This window comes from Microtus oregoni, unplaced genomic scaffold, assembly GCF_018167655.1.
Source record: "Microtus oregoni isolate MIOR12 unplaced genomic scaffold, Mior012 000020F_ref0000438, whole genome shotgun sequence".
In the NCBI taxonomy this organism is placed as follows: domain Eukaryota; kingdom Metazoa; phylum Chordata; class Mammalia; order Rodentia; family Cricetidae; genus Microtus; species Microtus oregoni.
In genome coordinates, this window is record NW_024543079.1 from 40015202 (window position 1) to 40027885 (window position 12684).

Here is a 12684-nt window from a genome sequence, read left to right on the forward strand (position 1 = left end):
GCCCCCTCACCTTACACATACATACAAACACACACATGCATGCACACGCACGCACACACACCTGCCCATCCTCTGAGACTCCTCTCTGCAGATGTCCAGGCTGAATCAAGGCCCTGTCCCTGAGCCAACGAGACCCCAGGTTCTGCCCGTCGTTGGCCTTGTTCTATGTCCACCCACCAGGGCTTCCTGACATCAGGGAGTGGGCCTTGGCAGTCCTGATTTCCCACCCCATCTGGCGCCTAGATATCACTGTTTTTTTTTCATCCATTGGAGGGGTGGGCAGCCCACTCTGCCTGCCTTGTTTCTCCTTTATGTTTGGGTTCACCCTTGAATACCAAGCTTCCCCATGGAGTCAGGAACACTAGTTAACATTTAATCCCATCTCTCCGAAAGGTCACATCACATCCTGTCCTCCTCTCACCAGCCACCCCCAGCTCGGGGGGTCAGACTGTGCCCCGGAAGGGAGCCAGGCAGGGCTGGGGGAGACTGGTGAGCAGCAGGATATGATGACACCCACACAGCCCAGGGTCTTTTTCCACAGCTAAGAACACACCGTGCCAAGTGGCTGCATCTGCTAAAAGCCACCTTGATTCTCACAGCCCCCTCTCTGCTCACATCCTGTTTCCGACCCTCTGACAAAACTGGGCCCCACGCCTTAGGGCCCCACCTGGCCTCCTGGGTTTTCACGTGGCTTTTCTGAGGTGAAGGCAGGCCACAGATCTCTTGTTTTTATGCTTCCTGGTGGCTTGAGGAATTTACTCCTGAGAAGACAGTTTCAAAGATGTCTAGTGTGGCCGTGTGGGCTAGTGTCCTCATAGGCCATGGTTCAGGCTGAGAAGTGAGAAGGACAAAGGTCAGGTTAAGAATGGAGGTCCTGGCTGGAAGCTAACAGCTACCAAGATGCAGTATAGCTTCATTCAGGGTCCTTAAGCAGGCTGAACCCCTCTTGGTCTACAGAAGCCTGCAGGGGTGACCTCCTGGTGTGAGTCCAAATAAGAGAACCCACAGGATGGACCAGAGAGGTCTTTGAGGTCCCAGGACAGGAGCCTCCAAATCTACCTCTGCCTACTTCTACCATACAACATCCGTAGAAATCCACCCATACAATCCCCCACCCCCACGTCACCCCATGGAGCCACTTCCCTCACACATGAGCCCTTTGACTCAGTTCAAAGAGGCAGGAAGGGGTGACTGGGAACAGAGGCCTGACGTTGTCCCGGGAGGCGTGGCAGGAGCCTTGGCAGTGCCCCTCGTGGTCCTCAGGCATCAGGAAGCTCTACCCTTCTCTTTTCTATCCCCATTGGCTGATTTCACCAGGCCCTCTCCTGGCCTGCATCTCTCTCCTCCTCAGCTTCTCTCCTTTCAGGCACAGCAATGCAGAAGAAGCTGCCCTGACTGAGCTCAGGCTTGTGTTGAGCACGGCTGATGGTTGACAGTCTCAGACCTCGTCCTTGTTGGGTGAGCAGTGCTCTGGCCTGCCGAGCTTTCCTGACAGAAACCCATGACTAATTCTAGCTCACCCGTGAGCACTGGATGCAGGCAGTCATGCTGATGGGGTTTCCTATGGTCTCCCGGCGGCATATCCATAGGATACCAGTTTGTCTCAACTGAAGAGCTCCATGTGGCCCTCAGTAGACATGATCACTCTCTACGTCCCTGGTCCATCTGTCTGCAGCTCCTATACTTTAAACCTCCCTGAGGAGTGGCTGCTGCTCACCATCAGGAACTGATCTTGTCTCCAGCTCCCAGGGCATGGACACATCTAACTTGCTCACCCTATCTTCCCACTCAGAGCCAGCACATGCAGAACGAGCCAAGAGTCCTGATGAGAGGCCTGATTCTGGCTGCCGTTGCTTTAGGAGTCTCTGTCCGCCCTCATTCTCCCCTGATCTTGGCAGAGTACACAGGGCTATGGCCCACGCTCATCCTGTAGCATAAGACACAGGTCCTTGTGTCTAAGCAGCTCTCCTCAGGGAGTCTTGACCTTGACCACAGCATTGCCATGGTCATCATGCTCCCCTGGGGTAAGGAGAAGACACCTGAAGCTCTGAATTAAGTAAAGCCTTCGTTTTTTAGTTTACTTTGTTTGTGTAGCTGTGGCTGTCCTGGAACTTACACTGTAGATCAGGCTGGCCTTGAACTCACAAATATCCTTCCTGTCTCTGTCTCCCGAGTGCCGGGATTAAAGCCGGGATTAAAAACATGCCACCACATTTTGCTAGATTTCTTTTTTTTAAAGATTTACTTTGGTGGTGGTAGTGTGGGGCAGTGAGATAGGATCTTTATGTAGCCCTAGCTATCCTGGAACTCACTTTGTAGACCTGCCTGCCTCTATCTCCCAAGTACTGGGAATAAAGGTGTGCATCACCACCTGGCTAAGATTCACTGTTATTTGTAAAATAAATCACACACACACACACCCTCTACGTGTGCCCAAGTGAGACCAGAAAATGGCATCGGGTCTCCTGGCCCTGTAGTTAACAGGAGGTTATGAGCTACCTTAAGTGAGCGCTGAGAACCTAACTCAGGTTCTTTGGAATAGAGCAACAAACACTCTTAACACCTGACCCGCCTCTCCGGCACCTAGACAAAGGTTTGTTAGGACACATAACACAACATAAAAGCAAAAATTGAGCCACGTGTGGTGGCCTTTAATCCCAGCACTCAGGAGTTTGAGGTCAGCCTGGTCTACAGAGTGAATTCCAGGACAACCAAGGCTACATAGGGAAACCCTGTCTCAAAAGTAAATAAATAAATAAATAAAAATAAATAAATAAATAAATAAATAAATAAATAAAAATTGATAAACTGAATTTCCTCAGAATTGAAATCTTGAAATCTGATCTTTGCAAAAGACCATAAAAACTAAAAGGTCACAAAAGCATATTACCAACATGCATATGTGCAAAGGACATGAACTCAAAATACATCAACATACAACTTAACAACAAAGTGACAGCCTCAAGACGAGCAAAGGTTGTGGCTGGGCAGCCCCTTAGAGAAACGACAGCAGACAAACACACGAGAAGACGTCTGATGTCATCAGGCATCAGGAAAGTGCGACTCATACAGAACCACGGTGAGGTGCGGAACCGCAGTGAGATACCACTTCATACAAAACAAGCAAGGATGTGGGGCTAGCAGGAGGATGATTCTGGTATGAGTGTAAAATGGTACACTTGCTTTGGAAAAAAGTTTGGTGGCTCCTCCAAAAGTTAAACACAGAATAACCACATGACCCAGCAATTCCACACCTAGTTACGAATAAGAGAACTGGAACCACGGGGTCCCCACGCTTGTACATGAATGTGCAGAATGGTTTAATTCATAGCAGCTCCCCTCCCCCTAAAAAGCAGAAATGGCCCAAATACCCAGCTACTCAGGAATAAATACATAAAATGTAGCATATCCTTATAATAGAATGTTACCTGGCTCTAAAAAGGAATGACGTACTAATATACCGTGCAAAGTGGACGAACCTTACGGAGCAGGTATGACCCTGGGGTAGGCTTTGAGGTTTCTAAAGTCCAGGCCTTTCCAGTTAGCTATTCCCATGCCTCCTACTTTTGAAAGGGTATCGCTGCTCCAGCATATGCCTGCCTGCCTGCCTGCCACCATGCTCCCTGCCATGGTGGCCATGAACTCACCTCTGAAAATGCAGTTTATCAGAGATGTAGATTAAAGCCACAGGATGAGGAATGGTGGTGGGCTCAGGCAAGAGTCTTGAGGCTCTCAAGCTCTGCAGGGGGACACACAACGGTGCCACACTTTGAAAAGCAATTTGGCAGTACCTTTAAAGTATTTTAGAGCAGCTCTGCCACACTAGCTTGCCATTTCATTCATGGGTATTTACCCTAGAAATAATCTCGATTGGAGCTAAGGGCGTAGCTCAGTTGATAGAGTGTTTGCCTAGCATGCAAAAAGCCCTGGGTTCGATCCCCAGCACCCACATGGAGACTCACAACTCCAGTCCCAGGGGATTCTATGCCTTTGCATTCCACTGGGCATGCGTGTGGTATATAGACATACATGCAAGAAAAAACCCATACACATTAAATATAATATATATGGCAGGGCATGGTGGTGCAGGCCTTTAATTCCAGTGTTTGGGAGACAGTCAGGGTTCAAGGCCAACCTGGTCTATAGAGACCCTGTCTCAAAAAATATTAAAATTAGTAAAGTATATATGGGGGTTAGAGAGATGTCTTAACAGTTAAGAGCACAAGCTGCTCTTCTGACCAGAGTTTGGTTCTCAGCACCCACATGGAGGCTCACAACCATCTGTAAATTCAGTCCCAGGGAATCAGACACCTCTTCAGGCAGCTATACTCAGGAACACATACCCACACAGAGACACCAACACAGACACATAAGAAAAACAAAATACATCTTAAAAAAAAATATATATATATATAATATATACTTATGTGTGTGTGTGTGTGTGTGTCTCCGTGTGTGTGTGTGTGTGTGTGTGTGTGTGTGTGTGTGTGTCTCCATTCATACAGAATTCTAGAAAATGCAGACTGGCTGCCTAGCAAGCACAAGGCTCTGGGCTCAATCACTGTCCTCACAGGGGGCAAAAACAACAATAAACCAGTCCTCTGTTGACCTGGTGACTCAAGGCAGAGGGCTTGCCTAACACGTTCTGAAGGTGAGGAAGGAGGACCACCAGAGTCCAGGAGTTTAAGGCCAGCCTGGGCAATAGAGGTCTCTGCTCCTAAAATAAAAATTAGGGGACAATATGAAAATTGGCTGATTCCCTCAAGTCCCAGACTGAGTTTTGTCATAGCTGTCCGATGTGGCTGTTGCCAGGCACCATCATTTGAGACCTGGGGAATTTTCTACAAGTTTTTCATCTCCTTTCTCATTCTCTTGGCTCAGCTGCTACTCAGATAATCAATCACCTGAACTTAGCCTCTGACAGTCCTCTCTTTTCCTGCCCCCCCACACCATTTTCTTGCTTGTGTATTTGTATGTATTCCTGTGTACACGCATGTATGTTTCCAACTGTTTCAGTATTTGGATGAATTTGCCAATAGAGGTGGGACTCCAATATTACCTTCTGTCTCATCTTCCTTGACAACCACTGAGGGGATACTCCAAGAAAGAGAAGATGGGACTTAACAATTCATGGAACTCTGTCATTGATAGTGTGATAGTTTAAATAAAAATGGCCCCTGGCAGGGCGGTGGTGGTGTACACCTTTAATCCCAGCACTTGGGAGGCAGAGGCAGGATCTCTGTGAGTTTGAGGTCAGCCTGATCTACAAAATGAGTTCCAGGACAGCAAAGCCTACACACAGAAACCCTGTTTCGAAAACAAACAAACAAACAAACAAATAATAAAAACAAAACAAAAAAAGACTTCCCTAGGCTCATATACTTGAATGCTTAGTCATTAGGGAATGAAACTCTTTGATAGGATTAGAAGGATAAGGAGGTGTGGCCTTTTTGGAGGAAGTGTGTCATTGGGGCTTTGAGATTTTAAGAGCCCATGATAGTGCGCTCTCTTGCCTCTCTCTCTCTCTCTGGATCAGGATGTAGCTCTCAGCTACTGCTCCAGCACCATGCCTGCTACTTTGATGATAATGAACAGACCTCTGAAGCTGTAAGCAAGCCCCCATCTAAATGCTTTCAAGAATTGCATGGTCATAGTGTCTCTTCACAGCAATAGAAAGAACGGTGATTAAGACACATAGATTGAAGTCAGAATAGCTGTGATCACCCTCAAGTGACACTCACCAGGCTGAAATTATTAACATGCCTAGGAGTCCTGGAGGGCTCCTAGATTTGCACAGAGTCCTGTCCTTTGTAAGACTTTAAGACAATCCTGAAGCCATTTTTGACAATTCTGAATCCTCTCAGCCTCTGTGCCATAGTGCTTCCCCTCCTCCCCTGGGAACCAAGGACCTAACAGCTACACTTGCACGTACTCAGTTCCTGAACAATTACCCATATACGTAAGTTTTGGTTCGGTCCCCTGGGAAACGGGGTCAAAATGACCTCTTACCTCATCTGATCTGGCAACAGCTCTCCAGTCAATTATTGGTAATAGTTCTTTCAAATAAGCCAATCAGAATAGTCAAAGAACAACCCCCCTTGCTTCTGTGGCCCCTTTAAAAGTAGACTGTACCCGCTATTCGAGGTCCCTCGGCTTCCCGAATGCTGGGGGACCCTGTCATGACAGAATTAATAAAGTCCTCATGCTTTTGCATCGGCTGTGTGTATGAGATGGTCTCTGGGGGCGACTCCTTCTCGGTGTTTGGATGCTAGAGTCCAACACCTTCCCCAAGGACATAGAAGTGTTTAACAGTTGCTGCGATCCATCTCTTTCAGGGGTATAACTATCAGTAAGTCACTCACCCACTCTAACCCCAATTAAACTCATTAGTTCACCAAGTTGAACTCCGGTGGAGTCATCTCTTGTGACTCAAGCCCAAGGACCCGAGTTCAGTTCCCAGATCCCATGATGGAAGAAGAGTACCAACTCCTGGAAGTTGCCCTCTGGCCTTCACACGCACGTTGTGACCACGTATGTCCCCTAACAATACATTAACAATAAATAAAATACCTTTTAAAATAAAATATATCCTAGGTGGCTATAATTTTTACAAGGCCTGTTGGTTGTCTCCCACTTCCCTCGTAGTTACTTCTGAATGGGTTCATAAATGCTCAGAATTTAGAGTCTACATCCCAGAAGCTGTGGGGTATTTTGACCAAATTTTGATTGTCAGGCTATGAAAAAAAATGTTGAGCACTCAGGAGATTGTCCTCAGGCCAAGCGTATGTTATTGTTCCCCTTGCTCCCATCCCAGATGGGAAAGAGGCAATGAGGCAGGCGTCATCAGGGGACCAACAGCAGTAGCCAGCACGGCCCTTTCCTTGTGGGAGCAGATGAGGTCCAACCCTGAACACTACAGTTTAGAAAGTGCACTGACATGCTACAGTGTATGCAGAAATGGAAACAGGGGAAAACAAGATGGACAGGATGGACCAGCACTGGCTCAGCGCACTGTAAGAACAGCTGAACCGCCTGGGTTTGAACTCTACAGGGCCACTTCTATGTGGATTTGTCATTGCTGAGATTTTTGACAATTACAAAAAAAAAAATTACAGATAAAACTTGTAGACTAGAAACATTGAAAATATTGAGGAAAAATTGTGGGAGCTGGAGAGATTGGGCAGTAGTTAAAAGCACTTGCCACTTAATCATAAAGATCAGAGTTCAGACCCTAACACCCCAGTCAGGCTGTCCACAAACACTTGTCACTCAGCTCCAAGGGCTCTGATGCCCTCTCCTGGCCTTAATGGGCACCTACACTCACACACGCAGATGAAGGAACAAAGGCATAAATGAGAAGGTTATGCAGATAAAAATATCATTTACTATAGTAAGATAAGCACTAAGAGCTGAATATGGAGGCACATGCCATTAGTCCCAGCATTTAGAGAAAGAGACAGGCAGAGCTTTGTGAGTCTGGCCAGCCTGGTCTACATAGCAAGTTCCAGGCCAGCTGGGGCTAAACAGTGAAGATGAAAACTGTGTCTTAAGAAACAAAAGTATAAGCCGGGCGGTGGTGGCGCACGCCTTTAATCCCAGCACTCGGGAGGCAGAGGCAGGCGGATCTCTGTGAGTTCGAGGCCAGCCTGGTCTACAAGAGCTAGTTCCAGGACAGGAACCAAAGCCACAGAGAAACCCTGTCTCGAAAAAACCAAAAAAAAAAAAAAAAAAAAAAAAAAGAAACAAAAGTATATACACAAATCTACTATAAAAAGTTGAAAGTTAGCCAGACAGTGGTGGTGTACATCTTTAATCCCTGCACTGTGGAGGCAAATCTCTGAATTTGAGGCCAGTCTGGTCAACAGAGTGAATTCCAAGACAGCCAGAATGACACAGAGAAACCCTCTACATGGAGAAACCCTGCCTCAAGAAACAAAAAACACTTCTGTTCTCTCCACACCCCGTCCCCTTCAGCACTCCCAGCTCCCAATTTACTCAGGAGGGGAGGGGGAAGAACATGAGGGAAAGGGTCCAGTTGGGAGAAGGAGAGGGAGAACAAGGAAAGAGAGATCTTGATAGAGGGAGCCATTATGGGGTTAGCGAGAAACCTGGCACTGGGGAAATTCCCAAGAATCCACAAGGATGGCCCCAACTAAGACCCTAAGCAATAGTGGAGAGGGTTCCTGAACTGGCCTTCCCCTGTAATCAGATTGATGGCTACCTTAATTGTCATCCAGCAACTCATGGAAGCAGATGCAGATTCACAGTTAAACACTGGGCCGAGCTCCTGGAGTCCAGTCGAAGAGAGGAAGGAGCCATAGTATAAGCAAAGAGTCAAGCCCATTATGGGGATACCCAAAGAAACAGCTGACCTGAGCTAGCGGGAGCTCACTGACTCCAGACTGACAGCTGGGGAACCTGCATAGCACCAAACTAGTTTCTTTGAATGTGGGTGACAATTGTGTGGATTGGGTGGGCAGTTTGTGGGGCCAGAATTTATCCCTAGTGCATGAATTGGCTTTGTGAAGCCCATCCCCTATGTTCAGCCTAGACACAGGGAGGAGGGCCTTGGTCCTGCCTTAAGTGACAGGACAGAATTTGTTGACTCCCCATGAGAGGCCTCACCCTGAGGAGTGGATGGGAGTGGAGTGGGGAGAAAGAGGGGGGAGTAGGAGGACGGGAGGGAGGGTGAACTGAGAAAAGTTTTAATTAAAAACAAAACAAAACCAAAAAAACCCACAGGTGGGTGATGGTGGTGCACATCTTTAATCCCAGCACTCAGTAGGTAGAGACAGGCGAAACTCTGTGAGTTTAAGGCCGGCCTGGTCTCCTACAAAGTGAGTTCCAGGACAGGTTTCAAAGTTACAGAGAAACCCTATCTCAAAAAACAAACCCAAACAACAACAAAACCCAAAAAGCTAAAAAGCTGAAAGTTATCAAACTTACACACACAAATGCAGTGTCAATCGCAAAGGAGAAACGAACATGAAGCTACAGTTTAAATTCTTGACACATAAAATTAAGCATCCCGCGTTCTTTATTTTAAACCGTGTGTGTGTGCACCCTCAGAGGCCAGTGGTGTTGGGTCACCTGGAACTGTAGTTACATAAGGCTGGAAGTCATCTGATATGGTGCTCTTAAATGCTGTGCCATCTCTCCAGGCCTCACCCCACATTCTATACTGTAAAGGCTTCATGAACTCCCTGCCAATGATCACCCTAAACAGTTTAGCTCTAAACAAACAAACAAAAAACCCCACCAAAACCCTAGTGCAGTCAGAAGATCCCCTCCCCAAGCTTCCCACATGTATGTAGCACTCAAGATGTGTTTAGCAGCTCTGTTACCAGTTAAGGCTTTAGCCAACAGCAGGTTCTTGGTGATTCTTCTGGAAAGGTCAACCATGCCAGAGTTAGTGCCTCCACCTCCAAGGCTGTCCCTAGACTGTACGGTATCATTTCATCTTCGCGGAACACAAGCAGGCACTTTCACTTTGTCGGATGTGGAGAACAGAGGTCTGATTGGTCCAAATTCATGCAGCTCTTGGCTCTGACTCCAGAGCCTGCCCTTTAGACATCTCACTGGTGTTTCCAGATGTTGTCCATTAGGAATGCTGGGAACAGAACACAGGATGCTGGGTCCCACCCCTGACATGCAGAAACTGATTCTACACCAAGGGAGGGCAGGAGCCTGGGACTAGGGAACCACGAAGCCACTGTGCTGGTGGACTGGCTGCACTCATGAGATCAAATGGTAGATTCATTTCAGTCATGTTTCTTTATGAAACCATAAGCCCAACCTGCACAACATAGCCTTCAGACATGAAGAATTCATTAACTGCCTAAATGCTCAAAAATACTTTTTTTAAGCTCTTGCACTGCAATTTTAGGCGTGTTTAGGCTATGTAGATGTAGTCAGATCTTGATTTACCTCCTGCGTTCATCTGTGGCCATAACTAAGCATTCTTCGGGGAAAACATCTTTGACAGCACACAGCCGGGAGTTCTGTTTGCATGACACACTAAGCAGCTCTTCAGGCTTATGGGAATGGAATGTCTTGTATCGAGACCACCACTTTTATCCACGTTAATTCTTAAGACTTTTATTGGAAATAATACATCTTAGATTTTTCTATTTTCAGTATCTGGACCCTACCATGCTAAAGACAGGGACTAATTACTTGGAAATGAAAGACTTTTAGAAAGTGTTACTGGCCATACTGGTGCATACCTATACAATCAGGAAGCAAACGCAGGAGGATTGTTAAATGTTCAAGGTTAGCCTGATCTGCAGTGAGTTCCAAAGCTGAAATAAACAAATTTTAAGTTGTATTTTAATCATTGGATAGTCTGGCGGCTTGGAACTCATTATGTAGTCCAGGCTGACCTCAAACTCTCAAAATTCTACCTGCCTTTGCCTCCAAGGTGAATAGTAGGATTAAAGGCAAGTCACCATACTGGGCTCCAATATGGCCCTCCATCCATCCCTCTTTTATTTATTTATTTATTTTTTTGTTTTTGTTTTTTCGAGACAGGGTTTCTCTGTAGCTTTGGTGCCTGTCCTGGAACTAGCTCTTGTAGACCAGGGTGGTCTCGAACTCACAGAGATCCGCCTGCCTCTGCCTCCCGAGTGCTAAGATTTATTTATTTCTGAGTGCTCTATCTACATGCACAACTTTATTCAGAAGAGGGCATCAGATCCCACTATAGATGGTTGTGAGCTACCATTGCGGTTGTCGGGAACTGAGCTCTCAGGAACTCTGGAAGAGCAGCCAGTGTTCTTAGACACCAAGTCATCTCTCAAGACCCCTGCTTTTAGAACCTGGGACCACCAACTTAGGGGTGTCCCCACCTAGAGTGGGCTGCCCCCCCCCCCGTCAATCAACAGTCATCTATAGTGGGATCTGATGCCCTCCTCTGGCATAAAGTCATACATGCACATGAAGCACTCATAAAATAAACAGACTAACTCCAATAACTCTAGCTTGTGTCAAGTTGACATAAAAGTAGCCAACACACTCACAAACAATAAACAAATGGGTAAATAAATAAGTGAATAAAACAAATATAAACCTACAGGACTGGAGCTGGAGAGATGGCTCAGTGGTTAAGAGCATTGCCTGCTCTTCCAAAGGTCCTGAGTTCAATTCCCAGCAACCACATGGTGGCTCACAACCATCTGTAATAAGGTCTGGTGCCCTCTTCTGGCCTGCAGGCATACACACTGATAGAATATTGTATACATAACAAATAAATATTTAAAAAAAATAAAAAAAAATAAACCTACAGGACTTATGGAAAAATGAGCTCAAAAACTATGATAAAGCAAATCAGTGGCACACTAATTCATCCTGAAAAAGCCTATAACATGCTGGCAGAAGCCCACTGGTCTGCCTACTACTCTCTGACCAGGGGAAGAGAATGAGGGAACACAGTGATAAAGATGAAGCATAAGCTAGAGAGAAAGGCGGGTACAACACCAGGGCCAGGCTCCACTGCAGTTGCAGCTTACAATGAAGACGGTCCAGTCCTGTGAAGAGACAGGGAGCTTTGTGCCCTGGAAGTGTGCCTTGTATGTCTATGCAGTTCCATTCAGCCAGGTACACCTATCTATTCCCCTAGCATTATTATCCACAGGCAAAACAAAGTACAAATCCAAATTCTTCGATGCTCCAAAACTTCTCAAATATATCGCTCCCCCTGAAGAAATATGGATCCTAAAAGAGCCTATAAGGTAACCCATCTTCTACCAAGCCTGTCTACAGACCTGACAGTGATTCTCTCTCTCGTTTTCAAGACAGGGTTTCTCTGTGTAGCCCTGTCTGCTTTGGAACTAGCTCTGTTGACCAGGCTTGCCTCAAACTCAGAGATCCTTGTTGCAGTTTCTTCTGAGTTCTGCATCCAGAACAGTTTCAAGGCTTCTGGCTAAGATGATCAAGCCTCACAGAATACTCCAATCAGGACTTGACCATAATCCTAATTTTTTTGGGGCCCCCATAAGATTACCAATGCCCCAATCAGCAGGAAGTAGCCTAGAAAACTATGTCCACATTCCCCCCCAAAATTGATTATGAATGTTTTTGTCTTTGTTTAGTATGTTGATTACAAATTGTTAGGGATAAAGGCCAGGAAAAAAAGCTAAACAAAGGAGATTAGATTCAAGGTCTTGTTTTGAAAAGAAAAAAAAAAAGGGGAACTGCTGTGGGATAATGCTTTCATACATTGTAAAGATTTGTATTTGTGTGCTGGGCGGTGGTGGCGCACGCCTTTAATCCCAGCATTCGGGAGGCAGAGGCAGTCGGATCTCTGGGAGTTCGAGGCCAGCCTGGTCTACAAGAGCTAGTTCCGGGACGGGCACCAAAGCTACAGAGAAACCCTGTCTCGAAAAAACAAAAACAAAAAACAAAAAAAAAAAAAAAGATTTGTATTTGTAACTCATATTGGTTTAATAAAACGCTGACTGACCAGTAGCCAGGCAGGAAGTATAAACAGGATGACCAGACTAAGAGAATTCTGGGAAAAGGAAAGGCAGAGACACAGTCACCAGCCAGACATAGAGGAAGCAAGATGAGAATGCCTCACTGAGACAAGGTACCAAGCCAAATAGCTAAACATAGACAAGAATTGTGTGTTAAGTTGTAGGAGCTAGTTAATAATAAGCCTGAGCTAACAGGCCAAACGGTTTATAA